This window comes from Hylobates moloch, unplaced genomic scaffold, assembly GCF_009828535.3.
Source record: "Hylobates moloch isolate HMO894 unplaced genomic scaffold, HMol_V3 SCAFFOLD_2, whole genome shotgun sequence".
In the NCBI taxonomy this organism is placed as follows: Eukaryota; Metazoa; Chordata; class Mammalia; order Primates; family Hylobatidae; genus Hylobates; species Hylobates moloch.
In genome coordinates, this window is record NW_026652277.1 from 148,023,715 (window position 1) to 148,043,417 (window position 19,703).

At 42.3% G+C, this 19,703-nt stretch overlaps 2 protein-coding genes across 4 annotated transcripts in view; one reads left to right on the forward strand and one right to left on the reverse strand.

The window, feature by feature from the left end:
- SAMD3 (sterile alpha motif domain containing 3) overlaps positions 1–1,517 on the reverse strand; it is a 220,196-nt gene extending 218,679 nt beyond the window's left edge. Inside the window, exon 1 of the mRNA XM_032158959.2 lies at positions 766–1,517. The gene's annotated coding sequence lies outside the window, so the exon portion shown is untranslated. The remainder of the gene's footprint in view (positions 1–765) is intronic.
- The window catches only part of TMEM200A (transmembrane protein 200A), an 82,239-nt gene continuing 63,745 nt past the window's right edge, over positions 1,210–19,703 (forward strand). The window contains exons 1-2 of one of the 3 annotated variants that reach the window (XM_032158960.2): positions 1,210–1,271; positions 2,088–2,179. The gene's annotated coding sequence lies outside the window, so the exon portion shown is untranslated. Of the gene's footprint in view, positions 1,272–1,671; positions 2,180–19,703 lie in introns of those variants that run through there. The other 2 variants (XM_058435553.1, XR_009212499.1) reach the window with 2 other exon arrangements.

Consider the following 19,703-nt stretch of genomic DNA (forward strand, 5'->3'; position numbering starts at 1 on the left):
TGGGTCTTAGAGAGGATGTCACCTCAAATGATCTATGGACTATGAGCCTATTCCTATTACTCACTCCTTAGATAGTGAGGGGAACCAGGAGGTGTTTCCTCTCAGGAGCTTCATAGACAATGTGGCTTCAGGGTGCTTCTTTACAAAATGTAGAGGTAACTAGGAAGAGGGCCCAATGGAAGCACACTCCTTTGATATGGTGCTTGACAAACACATTTAAGAAAACCTAAGAGAATTGAGCAGGTGGCTGTGGGCTAGAATACTAGATTCAGGTGGGGTAAAACTAAAACCACAGATGGTTTAAAAAGGTGACTCATCCTTCCCCCACCCCAACTCCTTTAGTTTTCTTTTTTCTTTTTATAAAACATTTTGATTGTGACATCTCCACTAAAAGTGCCCAATCTCTAAATTCTTCTAGTCAAGGCAAGAAGGTTATACCACAGGAAATCCATTTCTACAGTCTCTTCTCATTGCCATATCTGATTTTAAAGACTTTTTTCTAATCCGGAAATTTTTGCATGGATCCACCCCGGCCCCCAAACATACATTTTATACCCCCCAGAAGCAAACTTTTCTTGAAAATGAGATAAACAGATGAAACGCTGAAATAAACAAATACACTGCACCAGAATATCAGACTTGCCTTCTATCACCTAAAACACATCCAGGGGACACAAGCATAGCACACCCCCTGTGCATACAGCTGGCCTGCACAGGGGGTGGTTGGAATATCCGGTAATTAGTTTTACATGAAACTTTACTTACGGAATTGGCCTGCATATATACAGTCATCACCGTCTTTGACGAATTAGAGACGACATATTTTACTCTATGAACAGGCCAGTCTCCACTCACTGGATGTTTGGGGTCAAGGAGGAGTAACCTGAACCTCTCGCTGGCTTTGATGTTTGGAGTTGAACATCCGCAGTGCTCATCGAAGACCCCCGTGCTTCAGTTCCCTTTGTCTTCCATTCCCCCCGCCCATGGTTCTCGCCCCCCCCCCACGCCGTTCTCCGGAACCCCTTGCCGGGCCGGCGGGACGCGTGGACGCAGCGGGCCTTGGCCGCGTCTTTTCCGGCCAGGTTTGGTTTTGTTCGCGCAGCGCCCGCGCAGCCCGCCAGGGGGACCCTGGCCCGCCTGGCGGCATCTGAGGAGAAAGCGTCCGAGGGGCGTGGAGTCAGGGTTCTGCGGCGCCTGCTCCGGGAACACTGCGAGTCGGCTGGAGCTCCCCAGCCGCTCCGGAGAACTGGGGGAGCTGGGTCCCTGGCAAGGTAACCCGTGGTCCCGCGGTAGTTACAGGCGGGCCCCACGGGTGGGTGTGTCCGTTTCCGCACGCCAGCCTTCCAGCCCGGGAAGAGCGCCTGCAAGCGGGTACTTTGTTCCCAAAGATGGGTTTTGTCTGCGGGTGATTCGGGCTCTCGAAGTGCAACTTTGTGGCCGGGACGCGGATCGGCCGGCCTGGGCTCCTGCAGAGCAGAACCTGTCTGCGTCCTCCAGGAGGAGTGGGTGGCAGGACTGGGGTTTCCCACAGGTTTTGGGGCGGCGGCGAGATTGGAACCGTCCGGGGTCGCAGGCGCGCAGCGACGCCTCTGGAAACCCGCCCCCGCCCCCGCCCCCGCCCCCAACCCGCCTCTTCGGGGCTTTCTGGCTTGAGGTTTGGGGCTGGGATCCATCTGGAGCCGAGCAGAAAACTTTTCCCCTCCCATTCCCGGTCCCTTTTGTCTTTCTTGGCCGCGGTGGCGGCGCCGCCTGAGCGGCGACTCCCTTTCCCTTGCCCTGCTCGGTGCGCCCGGTGCCCTCAGAGGGCAGGCGCGCCTGGACTCCGCTCCCGGATGGCGGCGGCCCGCTGTGAGCACCGGCAGCGGCGCGTCCCCTGCCCCGAGGCCGCCGGTGCCCCCCCGGCGCGGGCATAGGGGTGCCCGCACCCTCCGCCCGCTTGCACCCCTTGCCACCCGCCCCCTCGCCTGACTCATCCGCCCGCGGTGGCCGCCCGAGCCCTGGGATGGAGAGGGAGACCGCAGCTGCCCGCGGCGGCCGAGATTCCCGCTGACGCCCCCGACCCTGCCGCCTTCTTCGTCCGCCTCCAGAGGCGCCCGACGTCCCGACAGCTCCTGGAGTGAGACCAGGACTGAGAACCGGGAGAGGCGACCCGACCCCCAGGGCCCCGTGCTCAGGACAGGTGAGGGGAAGAAAAGGGTGCTGCCGGGAGTGGGGAGGTGGGTGGGCGGCCACCGCAGCCAAAACCGGGCACTTCTTCAGCCCCCTGCCCTCCCCTCCGCTACAGCCTCCAGAGTTAGGTAAACGCTGTCTCTCCTAAAGTTTGGGAAATAAACCAAGTCCGCCATCGGGTCCGGACTCCCCAGTCCCCGGAGCGCGAGAGAAGCCGTGCGGGGCAGCCTCCAAGAACCCGGAGTACTGGAGCGCCTGGCTGGGTTTCTCCAAGCAACACCCTCCTTTGTCTCGGTTCCTGAGAGTCAGCATTCTCTGTAATGTCCACAGCGTTCATTTATGATTGAGCAAAGTACGGTCAGGGTTTCCTAAAGCAGTATCTGGATGGGGTAGAATCTACACAGGCAAAATGGAGAAGCAAAGCAATTATTTGCAAAATTCGGCACTACTCTTCTCCCTGTAGTCTTGTCTGTAAGAGAAAGGACTGAGGGCTTCTAAGATTTGCTTCATTAATCATTCTTTTGCTATAAATTGTTCGAGCCAACACTTCACATTGTGTAGGCGTAAGCGCTCTGTGTGTATTTACCGCTGTTTGATTTAGAAAAATGTGTGTATGTGTTTGTGTGTTTTTTTAAAATAACAATTCGTTGTTCAGTACCAGGCATTGGTAATGTCAGAGAGAAAGGCAGATGCAGCGCATACATGTAATTGACTAATTGGAATCAGCCCGGGTCCACCTTAGTCTGGTGTATTTAAAAACTAAATATGTTGGACTAAAGTGTCTCTTGCCTTGTCTCTTCTGAATACCTTCAGAAGTAGTTATGGACAACTGCATAGAAAACATTTCAAGAATCGATAATTATTCTTGTTTGTGAGAAAGAATATTGAACTCTTGGTTTTGCAATCAAACCAAGTTTGAGGCACACTTTCTATAGTGCTGTATGCATAAATATTACCAGAGCTTGTGAAAGCTATTTACTTTATCGTTTCTTGAATTATGGAAACACTTATAAAAAGACCTTCAATTTGTTATTTGGCTACTGATACTAGAAAGCATTATCATTTTGTGAAAAGTAGACTAAATTTTGAAACTTTTTAAACCTTACTTTATTTTCCCACTGTTTACCTACACAGAAGTGTGTGGTTGTAGTTTCATTCTTTATAAACACCTCAAGTGAAGAATAGAAGTCCTTCTAAACAGAAAATAATGCTTCCATTAAGTGGAAACTATAGTTAAATGCTTTGACAATTTAACATTATGATTTTTTTTACTGTAAAAAATACACACTGAGGTGTTTAGAATGATTTTTTAACCAAGTCCTACTAGATAGCTCATAATTATGAGATAATATAGCTATAATTTGTAACCCTGACTATAATTAGCTTTGTATCTAGGCTAGGAAAGCCTTCATTAGAGTTGTATGGGAAATCTCTGTATGTAAATTCCAGGCAGTTAGCACAGAAAGGCTTCACCTGTTGCCTTTGAGGCAGGTCTAGGTAAATCCGTAATCAGAAGAGATTCTTCGGGAAAGATCATTGTAAAAAGGGATGGCTGTACTTGTTATTTTAATTTAGTGGAATTTTTAGTGAAGCTTTTGAATACTACAAGAGTTAGATTGCTATATTTGGACTTGTGTAGCTTCAGAATTTTGACAATACCTCATTGGCCAGAAAAGGATAACTACTGACATATAGAGGGAGCGGATCTGAACTGATTGGTTAATGCTCTACTTCTCATGATGACTCTTAGCATAAAGGAAAGCAATTCATATTTAGCTTAGGAAGATAGATAAGAACAAAGATAAAAGCAAATGTCAACTTTTACATCTCTTAAGCAAAATTAGTAGAGGATAAAAAATAAGCCCTTGTAGTCATACACATTACTTATCAAATAGAGGGTAGAATTTAAAAGAGGAAAAATAACTTGTGCAGCAACAGAAATCCAAACCTGCAGTGAGATGGACCTCATTTTATTAAGGAATGTATATCTGATTTACAGTTTTATCAAGCAGATCCACTTGTTCCTGGACTTACGCTACGTTTTGTCTGCTGAGGTCTGATATGTGCTCAAAAACTCAGAAAACATCAGTGAGTGCTTGTTGTGGTGTCATCCTAGCTACCCCTCCAGGCCTTTTCTATGGGCTTATAGGCTGATGGAGAGGGGACTGATAAATGTACCACAGATCACCTGGCAGCTGAGGTGGTCTGAGAGCAGCAGGGGACCAGTGCAGATTGGGGAGCAGCATAGTGGGTTGCAGAGGGACCTGGATGGGGACTTGTCATCTTGACTGAGTCACTAATTAGGTGGCTGTGGGTAAGTGGGTAAGTTCCTCCGCCTTTCTGCTCCTTGGTGCCCTTATCTGCAGAATGAGGGCTTTGGACTGACGATCTTTATGTTCTCTCTTTAAAATGCTGCAAGGCAAATTCTGGCAGAATTAAAGAGAGACAGAAGTCAGTGTGTGTGTGTGTAGGAGGGTGGTTTGTAGGGTTTTGGTTGAAGGAAGCCAGGCTGGAGGGTCTTGCTAGTTGTATTGAATGGGAAATGGCAAAGAGAAGTAAAAGATGTCTGGCCTGGGACATCTGACCTAACATTGATTATGTGAATTGAAAATACATAATAAAATAATAAAAATACCAACTTTCACTTAGTACTGGGTGGTTTTCCATGAATTTTCACAAATGATGCAATTGATTTTCGTAACGACCCTCAGAAGTAATTAGAGCAGAAAGGTGATGAAGCCAGGACTAATACTGCAAAGCACATCTGCACCAGTATGCGCCACTGCCTTTCTGCAGGATTTGTAGAGATAGGAGAAGCTAAAGCTCACTTTGGAAACCCTGAGTAAACAGGGGAGAGACATAAGGTTAGGGTCAGATTTTAGGTGAGGTTGAATTTCTGAGTAAGAATTTAGGTTACATTCTGGAACACAGAAGTCTCCAATTATGAGCTCAAGACTTCCTGAAATGCCTTGAATTCTGATTATTGATGTTTAATCTGACTGCTTCTGTTCTGTGCCCACTCCTCCCCTAAGGTCCCCCTTTCCCTAGCAGGAATTCTGGGGCTTTGACTATCACAGAATAATTGATATGACTCTTCCAAGAGCTTTTAGTGATGCTGGAAAAAGGAAATCCGTGCCATTTCATATAAAGGCGAGGATTCTGGGGCCATTGTATCATTAATTGATAGGATGTGTTCTGCAAGTTGTGCTTTGGAAACTTTGTCACCAGAGGTGAAATTACACAGAAGGCATAGAAATCTAGCAAGGTGTAAGATGAGTGTCTGTACTTTCCTTCCTGTAGGGCCCTAATCACTCTGCCCTGAGCATGATGTGCACCAAGAGGGGACAAGTATCTGCTTACCACCCAACTCTGTGTTCACCACCCCACTTTGTGTTCATGTAGAAGGGAGTTACTCAGGATTCATTTGCTTGCATGTGTGAATGTTTAACTAGGTAAAACACAAAAGGACTTACTGGCTCATTTGACCAGAAAGTCCAAAGGTGGTCCTTGCTTCAATCATGGCTGGAACTCAGAGACTTACACAACTTTGTCCAGGTTCTTTCTCTCTCTCCCCGTTTCTCGCTCCCACTTCTCTCTGGGTCAGCTGTATTCTGAGGCACTCTTTCTGAGTATGGAGAAAGATGACTGGGGGTATTTCTAAACCTACATTCCTGGGCTTTTCATCTATGAGAAAAAGAGGTCCTTTCTCTTCCAGGTCCCATTTTTATAAATCTCCTGGAAGGGCTTTGATTGGCCCTGCTCAGTGGTAATTGAATTGGTCTCTGTGTCTAGCAGAGAGTGCTACCCTGATTGTATTGGACTAAATCATGTGCCCAACCCTGTGTATATGTGGTTCTGGTGCTGGGATGAGGAGGAGGAGGCTGGTAGGGCACTGTGATAGGCGGTTCTGTCAAGATTACATAGAGGTATGGTTCTCCCAAGAAAATAATGCTGCCAATCAAAAACAATAGTCTATTATTGGGAATAATTCCTTCCTTTTTTGGGACAGCCCTCTGCACAATGATCTGGAGTCTGCACATGGAAGCAACTCAGATGCCCAAGACAATGCGTATCCCAAAAGTGGGACCTTTCTCCCAAGCAAGGTATAGCCCAGTGATGAAATAATGCCCTCATGTTTAAACTTTATTAAAAGGAGGATTGTTTCCAGAATACTATTGATTGGGAAGCCACCATTTTTTCATATCTATGTACTTCTAGCAAATATCCCTGTGCCTTATTTCCAGCCCAGAGATTTTGTTTCCAAAAGCCCTGCCCATCTAGTGATGATGAGATTGGAGACCCCCTACTTTGGCCATTGTAGAGCCAGTGAAAGTTTGAACAGGGAGCTGAAGTGATTAACACAGAACTATTGTTTATGCAAATTCATTGGGTTGTTGGAAATGGGCAGAGGGGAGTGGCAGGCACAGATTAGGATTATCATTTAGGAGGCATAAGATGACAGGTTTCCAATTAGAGTATTGGCAGCAAGAATTTGTGCACAATATTGTGAAGTTCTTGTGAGGTTATATGTCAGGATGAAGAAGCATCTGTGTTGACAGAAGCATTTGTGGAATGAAATAGGCCAGGAGGGAGTAGACTAGGAAGACATCCTGGGCCAGTAGGTGAAATGGCTGTGCATGCTAGATAGGTTAATAGCAAATGGATTGTGTAGACAGGAGGCCTGTGGTCACCATGAGTCCTAGGGGCATGCATAGAACTGACATTTACCAAGGATCTACTTAGTATGGTAGGTTCATGTTGCATACTTTAAAGTTATTATATTAATGCTATATAAATCTCACAATAGCCCTCCAATGAGAGAAAACTGAAAGTCAGGGAGGTAAATAACTTACTGAAAGTTATGAGGCCATTAAGCAGTACAGCTGGAATTCAAACCCTGGCAGTCAGACATCAAAGCCTTGCTTTAACCACTATGCAAAACTACCTCTCAACATCAAAGTCAAATTCACTGTATCAGGCCAAACTGAAGGACCAGCTAAAGGTTGGCCCTTCTGATAGGAAATGAGAGTGCCAGAATTCCAGGTCAAATAGAAGGCACAGAACAGAGGTTATTAGGGTGAAAGTGCATAACATTCATGCTCAGAGCCAACCTGGACAAGAATGTCAAGGTAAGACTTTCTTGGAAAGGAAAGAATATCACATGCATCCATTCTGGGTTTAGGGTTTGGGGTATAGCAAGGAAAGGGGATGGGAAAATTATCAGGAAGTCAAACAGATGGAAAGATCAATAGAACAGCTGGGGTTTGATTGTTGACCTGAGAACAGGCACTCTACCATCTGCCATGGCTTTAAATATCCTTCCTGGTGTAAGTCGATAAGAATATGGAATGGGCAGCTCCTCAGAGGGAGACAGGATTTTATTAGTTGTCAGGCACTATCAGGGAAGGAGCTAACATTTGTAAGGCCATGTGCCTTAGATACGTAATCTCACTAAATCTTCATTATAAGTTCCAGAAGGGTAAATATTATGCCTCCCCACCACTGCCACTTTTCTTGAGCCAGGAAATGGAGGCTCAGAAGGTTAAGGGACTTGCCTGAGCTCCTGGAGCCAGACTGGAAAGTGAAAGAGCTGGCATGGAACCCAGATCTGTTGGAATCCAGACCTCTTCCTGGATCTTCAGGGAGTCATCCTGGTGCTAGCAGGACAAGGTCAATATCAAGTCTGAGAGATGGAAATGGGGAAATCAGCAGGGGCATATGGTTGTGAAGGAAGAAAGTAAGCTAATTTTTAGACATCTGAGTGTGAGATAAGAGCAGACCGTCTGAAGAGAATTGTCCAGCAGGATTATATACGGCTTTGGCAGAAAACTTAATAATCTAGTAGGCTTTTTCCCCTCAGTACAGGATCTCTATCATTATGCAGGGTAGATACGTCAGCAAGTCAGATGTTCGGAAGGCTTAATTTAAGTCACTGATTTCAGTTCAAGAGAAGGGACCTCTGCCAGCTGCCATGGCCTGAATTTACCTTTATACATACAGATACTCTGCCCTGAAATGTGAAAAAATGAGAAGTAGATACATATAGAGAGGGACAGAGGACACTCGCTAGCACATGCTGAATGTAGTAGGTTCATGAAACACTCTAGTTATAAAGGTATGTACTTGAGGATGCTCTAAATAAAATGAGTTACTAATAGAATGTGAGTGACATCATATCGTTCCCCAACAAATACAAAGTCAAATTTGTATCTGCTTAGGTGTGTGACTGGATGTGTGTGCAATAGACTGTGTATATATGTACAACAAGAGGAAGGGGAATGAGAAGGTGTATAAAAATAGAAGTATTTATGAGAACCTTGTAGCCTATTCAGAGAGGTAAAACAACCATGTGTAAAACTTATAACAACTCGATAGAATAATATGTAAACAAATGGTTACAATGCTTTGAAATAAAGCTAGTAGAGATATGGAAAGAATACTAGAGGCTCGTGACACAAAAGCAATGTTGAATAGGAGTAGGCTCTTTCTTATAAATAGTGAGCTCATCACAGAGGTGCTGATAGATTAGCAACTGCTGGGGAGAAAAAAAAATACTTTCCTTCTGAGAATCAACATCTTTGGGCTTAAATGCAGGATGAATCCAAAGAATCTCAGTACTGTCTCTTAGCTGAGGTGGGCATAGGAGAGACACAAATTTTGTTTCCTTTGGCAAAGTAAGTCAGATCGGCTTAGTGTACATACATGGGCAAGTATTTGTAATAAAATGGAGTTAGCATTTCTGAAGAGATGTTGTTATATTTTCTAATCATAAAGGCTATACACACTCCCAATAAAAACCTTGGAAAATACATTAAGTATAAAAAGTCAGGGAGAAAATTTGCCTGTAATCCTATGACCCAAAGGCACTCATTACATTTTGGCATTTTATTTCTCCTTATTTTAATGATTTTTTGTATAATGCTTAATAGTGTATTACAACCTACTCTTTGCTTAATCTTATGCCTTAATATTTTCCAACTTCTAGTCAAGCTTTATTAATGTCAGTATAATATTGGATTATGTGGACATATCATAATTTATTAACTATTCCCTTAAAATTGGACTTTTAGGCCATTTCCAAATATTTGGTATTATAAATGGCACTTTGATGAATCTTTCTTCAAATTTCAGATTCTCTTTTTTGTGCATAAGGGTTATAAATGCATTCATATTCCATTTTATGTATGTTTATCAGATTACTTCTTTTAAAAAGATTCGTGGAACGATAATTCCTGGGTCAAAGGGTATGAAAATTTCCGGCTCTTGATACTTAATGCCAAAGTGATTTTCGAGTCACTGAAGTTATGACTGACAGTGCATGGAACTACCCTTCACATGCTCTCACTAGGTGGTGGTTTTTATTTTTAAATTTAAAAAAGCCACCATTTTGAAAAAAAGAATAGTTTATGCTAACTGCTGATTTTGTTCCTTTGTTACCCAAATCTCCCTTTTAGAATGTAGACTATGTAAGATATTGTGATTCATTTCACTTTTTAAAATGTACTTATAAGTGTTTCTGAACATGCAGATGGGGCCCATGACAGAAAAAAGTAGCTTGTGAATGATTTTTTGAAAGCCAGTGTTATACACATCCTGTCTGGGGACTCTTCAGACTCTACTGTGGAGCAGCCTGTGAGAGAAGTTGATTGATGTAGGATGAGAGCCCCTTTTTGCAGAGCTAAACCCCTGACAGCCCTGCCTCTGTAGCCTTGGATATTAGGTCCTAGTAGTCATGGAGTGTTCTAACTGCACTTTTCACTGGGCTGTAACCCAAGTGAGAGCAGGCCTGTATCTGTTTTGTCCATGGCTATATCCCTAGCAGATGACCTTAGACCAAGTTTTCCTGGGAGGTGGGATCTGAAAATGCCTGATGCCTGAGTCTTTTTTTTTTTTTTTTTTTTTTTCAGACGGAGTCTCACTCTGTCATCAGTGAGGCTGGAGTGCAGTGGCATGATCTGAGCTCACTGCAATCTCCACCTCTCAGGTTCAAGCGATTTTCCTCCCTCAGCCTCCCAAGTAGCTGGGATTACAGGGGCACACCACCACGCCGGGCTAATTTTTTTTTGTTGTTGTTAATTTTAGTAGAGATGGAGTTTCACCATGTTGGCCAGGCTGGTCTTGAACTCCTGACCTCAGGTAATCCACCCACCTCAGCCTCCCAAAGTGCTGGAATTACAAGCGTGAGCAACCTCATCTGGCCATGAAAATGCTTGAGATTTTTCCCCTTGAAAACTTCTATGTTAGTCACTGATTGCCCAGAAACAAACTTCCTGAATTTTGAAACTTCTGGTTTTACTCTCTTTTCCAAAGAAAATTCAACCACATCACAGTACCTAGTTTTATGGCAATGAACTTTGACTTATTCCAGAAGAGGAATTTGGATCTTACACATACCTCTGCAGGGTATTTTATTGTCTAAAAACACTTATTGAGAGTAAAGGGAACTATTAAACTTACAGTAGCAGTCAATTTGAGGTGGTTTTTGAGTGCCAATTTCAATTTTTCCACAACTATTATATTCCTACAAAAATAATTTACAACTAAAATAAAAAATGTTTTGGTTTTCTTCTAAAAGTTGAAGGATATTATTATATTGTAGTAACTCTATTCTCCTTTATGGATCTCAGTCAATAATTTTGAACAAAATTATTTTCGTTCATTTGTTCAACAAATGACTATTTAGAGAGATTCATTCAGCAGGTGCTGTTAAATTATATTTATGACTCATTTTGTCAAATGTGAGACAGATCTTACACAACAATAACGCAGAACACTGTGTAGGAATTCATGCCTTATACATTTATTTACTGATAAGACACATAAAATCTCTTATACATTAAAAAGTAAACTTCGCTCAGGAGAAGGTTTATTAATAAAGGATTCATTAAATATTTGTGCTGCCAGCTGGGGATCCAGTAATGACCAAAACAAAAAGTTATGGAGGAGCTTACATTGTAAATGGAGGACACAAACAGGAAACATATAAATGAGCAAGGCAGTTTCAGGCAGTCAAAAGTGCTGTAAGGGAAGTCAAGAAATCTGATGTCATAGAGAGTGCATGCACTCAGTTAGATCAGGTGGTCAAGGAAGACCTCTGCATTTGAGGCATTTGAGCTACAACCTGCAAGAGAATGAGGAGCCAGCCTCACATATTTGGGGAGGGGGCACTGGAGTAGGTTTTATACTCGGTGCACTGGAAAGCCATTAGAAGGTTGCTCTTTTGGAGCATGATGTTTGAGGTCATTTATTAAAAATGAGTGTTGAGATGAAGAATTCAAAGTATTACTTCACTGTAATGATGATATTGGTATTGGGAGCAAAAACAATGCTCACATTAGAGACTATATGTAGTTATGCTCAAGATATGTCATACATCACTATATGGCTAAAGACATTTCATATACAGTATGTCTACCTACAAAGGGATTTTCATATAAATATAACATGTAAATATATTTAACAAATTTATAAATATAACTAAATATAAATAGCAATTTTAAAAGAATATATAGAGCTTAGTAAGTCCACCATAGAGTTTTTGTTATGTGAAGCTTGTATTCTTTAACTGAGCCTAGCGTATTGACTTGTATATTATACACATTTGATAAATGTTGCTGAATTAACTATGTGGAATGTTCTACTTGTAAGAAAAAAATTAACCTCGGATATAAAATCACATTAATTATTTTCACATTTAATTATTATCACGTTAAATAATTATCACATTCAATTAATTATTTTTTGAGACAGGGTCTCACTCTGTCGCTCAGGCTGGAGTGCAGTGATGTGATTTTGGCTCACTGCAACCTCTATCTCACAACAATCGGTTCAAGCGATTCTTGTGCTGGGACTCCACAAGTAGCCTCCCAAGTAGCTGGAACTACAGGCACGCATCACCATGACTAGCTAATTTTTGTATTTTTAGCAGAGATGAGGTTTCACCATGTTGGCCAGGCTGGTCTTGAACTCCTGATCTCATACGATCCATCTGTCCTTGGGACTCACAAAGTGCTGGGATTACAGGTGTGAGCCACTGCACCCGGCAAAATCACACAAAACAGTATTTTTATGAAAATACTAAGCCTTTTCTTTGAAAAAGAGATAATATGTTCCTTATACTCTAAGTATTAACAGTAATTTTAAATTGTATTCAAAATGCTAAAATTGAAATATTGAAAAATAAAAAATACACAAGTATAATCATCATCTTCCACACGTACATTTTTTTTCTCCCTGGTTAAGTAGAAATCTCTGGAAAGTCCACATTTTAGATAAAGATTTTATTAATATCACTTGGTGTTATCACACTTTACTTGACTTGTGGAAATTCCTTATTTATTTTGTGAGTCTCCCAACTCTCAAACTAACCTCTATTCAGAACTTTTCATGCATAATTGAATATAAGACAATAATAACAAAATTAATGATGCTTGTTAATGAATATTTAGCTCAGTGTCTTCTGGTAGATCTATTCAAATATACTTATTAAGTCATCAGACATTTATGAGCGCATACTAAGTGCTGGCCATTGTGTTCCATGCTAAGAGCATAACAAGCTTTTCTCCAGAAACTCAGGCTAGAGAGCCATTGGGTAATACTTTAAGTACTTAGAGCAAGGGAGAGTTTTGCAATAAAATGATATATGGGACTCCCTGAGTCTACGTTGGGGTGGCAGTAATGAGGAGTGAAATTGTGAATTAATTCAGGAATTCCTGAAGTCTGGTATTTGGTTAAGTGATTTGAAAAGACAGATTACAAAAAAGAAGTCAAAGATAAAAAGGCAGCACATGCCATCCATCTCTAGGTAACAAGGCCACCTGCATCCCAATTCTCATTTCTAGAGATACCACCCTAGGGATTTCCTGTTTTCCTGCCCCAACTGCCAGAATCTCATCTGTTTATTTGGCAGGAGACCCATCTGGCTGCAGGCCTCTGGGACTCATCCCTACCTAGAGCTGCATGAACCCAGCCCTCCCTTCTTTATCCTCCTGCATGTGGGGCTGCATATTGACTCGTTGGCTTCAGAGTACAGTGACCTAAGCTGCTCCTCCAAGTCCTCCTGCAGTTTTGGATTGAAGAAGACTCAATCCTGCTGCTTTCATTTCCAGTAGAGCCTCACTCATTTATTCTTTTATTTATTCATTCAATAAATATTTTCTGAGTACTTACCATGTACTATTTTAGGCACTGGAAATGTAATCGGAAACAAAACAAAGTTCCTGTCTTTATGAGCATTATATTCCAGCTGGGGAAGACAGACAGTACATGTATAATTTGTTGTGACAAATAAGAAGAAGAAAAATAAAGCAGAGCCCAGGGACTAAGAGCAGTTAGGATGGGGGTAGAGTAGCATGGCCAAGGAGGGCCTCTCTGATAAGGTCTGACATTTGAGCAGAGACCTGAATGATGCCAGGGAAGAAATCGTTAGAATATCCTGTGAAGGAGTGTGCCGCAGGAGGAATAGAAAGTGCAAAGGCCATGAGGAGTCAGTGTGTGGGGTGGGAGTTGGCTTGGACTGTGTGAGTAACATCAGCATAGAGGCCAGTGTGATTAGAACAAAGCAGGGGCTCACAGAGGGTGTTGGGGTCACAAGGAAACTTCGGACTTTACTCTGAGTTGTATGGGAAGTATCTGCTAGGAGGCTAACCTTTATAAATATCACTTTCATGTGACCACATGATTTCTAAGAATATTGAATTAGAGTTCAGGCCCATAAGTGGGGGTTTTATTGGGCCTAACCCTCACTTTTATTGCTAGTCTCAGAAGGAAATATGCAGTGATTAAAATCCCAGGTGTCTGCGTCAGTTATAGGCCTGCCTGATAGGGCCTGAACTCAAATTCATTGTTCTTAGAAATCATGTGGTCATGTGAAAGTGATATTGATAAAGATCTTGGCCGGGCACAGTGGCTCACACCTCTAATCCCAGCACTTTGGGAGGCTGAGGCGGGCTGATCATGAGGTCAGGAGATCGAGACCATCCTGGCTAACACAGTGAAACCCCATCTCTACTAAAAAATACAAAAAGTTAGCCAGGCATGGTGGCTCATGCCTGTAATCCCAGCTACTCGGGAGGCTGAGGCAGAGAATCACTTGAACCCAAGAGGCGGATGTTGCAGTGAGCCAAGATCACGCCACTGCACTCTAGCCTGGGTGACAGAGTGACACTTCGTCTCAAAAAAAAAAAAAAAAAAAAAAAAGATCTTGAGTAAGGATAGCCCAGAGAATTCCCAAGCCTAATGAGAGATATTTTACTTTGGATGGTGTATTAGTTTATTTCATGCTGCTGTAACATGAATATCACAGACAGGGTAATTCAAAAAGAAAGGAAATGTATTTATCAAGTTCTGGAGGCTGGGTTATTAGAGTGCTGGCAATATCGGTGCTGGCAACTGGTGAAGGCCTTCTTGCTGCATTATCTCATGGCAGAAGGATGAGAGCATATGGGGTTGAACTCATTCTTTTTATGAAGAAACCATTCCTATAATAACTAACCCACTCCTTCCATAATGGCATTAATCCATCCATGAGGGCAGAGGCCTCGTGGCCTAATCACTTCTCAGAGGTTCCACCTCTCAACACTCTTGAATTGGGGATTAAGTGTTTAACACACGAAGTATGGGGGACACATTCAAACCATAGGAGGTGTGAACAAAATTTTGTTGTTGATTGAGAGCTGTGTGGAGAATTTTTAGACAACACTGTTAAATTGGAAAAAAATTACAATTTAGAAAAGGAGGAGACTTTCTTTCTCATAAAGGATTACAGCCTGCAGGGTGGCCATTCTGACAGGCTGGGAAGCATAGCCTCAGGCCAGAAGCCAGAAACAGATACTTAGAGGGAGGGACAAAGGGAACAGGAATTTATGCTAAATGCAGTGGCCAAATAAGCGTATTTAATAGGCCATAGGAGGAGTCATAAATGTTAGTGAAGGGAGAAGTGTGCAAATGCGCAATTGAGCTTCATGCATCTCCATGGGTCCCACCTACAAAAAATTGTGGGGTTAACACGATCTGTGGGTGGACTTTTCCACCCTCCAATGTCAAACGGTGAAGCAGGGGATACAAAAACTCTTACTGCGCATTCTGCATAGACTGGCCAGAACCAGTTGGTGTGACTAGGGCATGAGTTCAGTATGGGTCATGTTAAATTTGAGATGCCTGTGAGACATCTTAGGGGAAAGAGCACAGATGGGACAGATGGAGCAGGAGCTCAGATGGACAGATGGGGCTGGTGCTTAGATGAGAAATATGGAATGGAGACTTAAATTTAAGGATCATTAGTATGTAGTTGATAAATAAAGCTATGGAGAGAATAGAGATTGAGAAAAGAAGGAGGCTTAGGAACAAGCTTTGGGAATTTCTACATTTCAGGGTGGATAGAGAGCATACCGAGAAGTAGCAGTCCTAGTAGTAGGAGAAAAGCTGGGTTGTGCTACTGCTGATGAAAGCTACGTGATATTAGCAATAAAGCTTTGTTTGCACATGGTCCTTACTGAAGCCCTTTTTGAATGTTTGGGTTCAGTTTCTTCAATTTAATCTATAAGTGTAACTCCAATGTAGTATAACCTTCAAATTTTTGAGTGAAATGGTATTAAAAGTTACTGAAAATCTTTTTTTTGAATTTCATGTTATAGTTGTTGATACTGTTAGAACAGAATAGACATAGTTGTACCTTCACAATAAAATAATGATAGAATAGTGCATCTGAAGGTCAATTTCAAGATCATGCTAATGACTAATATACTCCTACTGTCAACTCCATTGCTGCTTTCTAGTTTAGTAGGCCTTTATACTTTTTTAAAGCATCTGCAGGGTTACTACTAGGTGATATATTATTTTTGTTATAGATGTTTTTAAAGCCACAAATAGAAGTTTAAGCTATTTGCCAGGACACTATAAGGAAAGTATAAAATTTAAAAAAGAAGTGATTGAATAGCTAGCAGAAGACTCTGAGGGCTACCCTGGCTTTTATTATGAATGCATTTTAGCTCATTAAAATTGACGAGAAAAGACAACTTTTACTGGAGGTTGCATTTAGCCTTTCCATTTGGGAGCTTATCTTGGCCCATTCTGTATGTGATGGTAGACCCTCAGGGAACATCACATCCTTGTTCTTATTTTCCTACAGTGAAATACATAGCAGAGAGTCACTGGTAGTACACAAAATGAATATGGAAAAAATGCAAAATCAGCCTTGTGTGAGCATTGTCCTAAGGTGATTAACTACATTTATTTTATGTTTCTCTAATCTACCAACATAATCTTTTTATTTTTTACAATTTTTACACGATTAAAATATTAAGGCTGAGTATGATGGCTCATGCCTGTAATCCTAGCACTTTGGGAGGCCGAGGCAGGAGGAATGTTTGAGCCCAAGGATTCAAGGCTGTGGAAAGCTGTGATCATGCCACTGCACTTCAGCCTGGGAAACAAAGCGAGACCCTGTCTCTAAAAAAATAAAAATTAAGTTTCAGAAGTAATTTTTAAAATGAATTTATCAAAGCACCTAATAATGCTTAATATATCTACAGTACTGTCTTAAGTTATGACTTAGAAGTATAAAGTGAAAACTCTCCTAGACTTTGAGTCATCTGGGAGTTAGCACAGTGCCATTCAGGGTCTCCTGTTTAATAAGAAGCCTCCAATCAGTCCTTTGGTGCCTTTCTCTTCTTATTTGAATGCTTAGAAGGGGAACTTATCAGTGGTCCTATCTGTCCTGGCATAAGTGTCTGTCAGTTTTGGATGACCTTCATCAGCAATGTGTCATAAGAAGCAGTGCTAGATATTGCTGGCTGTATTTGATGATCCATCCTCTTGCCTGCCCCTAACCAAAAAATATAGTTTTTTTTTTTTCAAATCTGTGCCTTTGGGTGAACCATCTCTGAAGATGGCCCGTGAGGGAAGTGGCGCTGTTTTCCTGATGAGAGAGGATATTTATATTTGTGGAAGTTGACTTCCCCTTGAACATATACATCAGTTGAGAAGTTGCAGAAAAACAAGTATCAGGCTCGGATTACAGTGCTAGAGACTAATTTTCCTCCCAGTACAGCAATCAGAGAATGTCCACCATGTTTCTGTGACAACCGCAGAACACTGAGGGTGGTCTCAAAGCTGCCTTGTGCTATGCCATACAGACAGGATGTTATTGTACCTGGACAATGGGAGGCTACCTCTTTGTTGTTGTTGTTGTTGTTGAGATGCACAAATTAAAAGTTTATGGAAAGACTGTGTCATTTTAAAATTCAAGTCTAGGAACCAGAAAGGTTTATTTGGTTTTTACCATTTAGTTCCATAGGTTATCTAGTAGAATTTGAGAAATTGCTGACTGAAGGTTAACATTTGAAAGGCTGGTTAACCGACCTGTCTGCAGCTTCTCTGATCTGTGGCTTCCTCTTCCGTTCACTCCAGAAAACACTGCCATCTGGCTGTCTTACTGAAGTGGCTCTCCTTCAAAGATAGTTTTAAAGATATATTGTGAACCTTTTATGATCTGGGCTACTTAGATTCAGTTGAGATTTCTTTTCGAAAAAAGAATCCCATTGCCAAGGATAATTTGAAAATCACAGAAGGATTAGAGCATTACTACCTAAGAGCTATGAAACCTTGGGCAAATTACTTCACCTTGCAGAGCCCCAGTTTAGTGTAGGGCAGCATGACCACCTTAGGAGGTTGGTGGGGGGCAGTATGAAAGGTCATGTAAGTGAAGATCTGGCACAGTGTGTGGCATAAAGTGGCCACTGCCCAGTGTCGTTCCCTTCCCTTTCGGCTCGCACTTGCCTCTCTCCATTCCCTCTCACCTGGATGCACTTGCCCTGCACACATGCATGCTCTACATGAAACAGCTGTTAGCTCTGCCTGGATGGGAAATCCTTGCTGGGGAGGCATTTTTCATTCTTCTAGACCCACCTTGAATTAGTGCATCTCTTTCGTGGAGTCTTCTCTGGCCTTTCTCAGGAGAGCTGGTTGCACCTTCCAGCACCTTCAGGGTGTTTTGCTCATGCCAGCAGATAAGCTTGTATGAAATGATAGTGACTGATCTATCTTCTGTCTCTATCCTAAACCCAGGGCTATAAGTAGTAGAAGTGGACCTAATGTACTCAGGACAACTAAGAGAGTTGAGTGGAGAGTGGAACGTGAATGATTTTTGTTTCCTTTAGTGATTTTACCACTGGCAATGTTACCAAAAATTAGAGCCCATTTCAGCTCTGTTGATGGAGAGTTGAGTGCTTGATTTTTGGAGGCTAGTGGATGGATTCAGGGTAATGACTGCAGCCCCACTAAAAGTATCCCCCTTCCTCTGGCCTTCAAGAACTTCTCCTTCCATCTTCTTGGGGAAGGGGTGAGGTAGTGGCACGAAGCAGGAACATTTGTGTTATGTGTGAAGTCATTTGTCTGTGGCCAGGTTCCCCGAGGCACCTGCTTTGGCTCCCTAGTGACTCTAGATCAGGAAGCAAACCATCTCACCCAAGGAACTGTGTGAGTTCCTTGAGGCCAGGCATGATGTTACACTGTGTTTGTGACTCCTCCTCATGGCCTGCATCTATTTGCTCAGGCATTATTAAATTTGTCACATTCAATTGAATTAGGACGGCAGCTCCATGGGATTCATTAGTTGTCTGTGGCATCGGGCAAGACAGTTACACTCAACTGAGGAACACGTCATATCAAACCAAGGGCATTAACTAGCTCAGAAAAAGAGCCACCCTAGGCTTGGAATTTTTCTCTTCCCGATTGCTAGGAAGTCAGCAATGCCATCCTGAAGAGAGTGAGACACTGTGAGGTGAGCAGCAAGTTCCAGCATGCTGGCATTCCACAACAGCCAGATGGGAAGTATTTATGACAGGGGATAATCCGCTCCCATTCTTGGCCTTATTCACTTTGATGTTTTGAAACATTCATGATGCTGTCTTAATAAAGTTGAAGTTTGAACACTTGAATGTCTGGCGATGGCAAATAATCTGGTTCCCATAGCCATCTTCACTCAGCTGTGTATCCAGACATAGCTTTCTGGATCTCTGAAAAATACTGATCAGTAAATTATGAGCTGTTGTGATTTAAAAAGCTGGTAAGTATTTTTAGTTTCCTTTTAATTTTTAGTGCTTTAACAAATCACAGGTGGTTGGCATCGAGGTAAAAATGAATATGAAGACATGGTGAATACTGTCTTCATTATGAGTATAAAAGAGTATTTTTTCCTTTTTAAAATGTTTTGAATAATTCTGACAAATATTAAAACTTGAGGCCATGGGACCCATAGAACCTTGTAGAAATAATTTATTCAAATTATATGAGAAAAGAAGAGGCAGGGAGCGGTGGCTCATGCCTGTAATCCCAGCACTTTGGGAGGCCGAGATGGGGGGATCCCTTGAGGTCAGAAGTTTGAGACCAGCCTGGCCAACATGGTGAAACCCCATCTTTACTAAAAATACAAAAAAGTAGCCAGGTGTGGTGGTGCACACCTATGGTCCCAATTACTTGGGTGGCTGAGGCACGAGAATCGCCTGAACCTGGGATTCTTTTGGATATAAATGGAG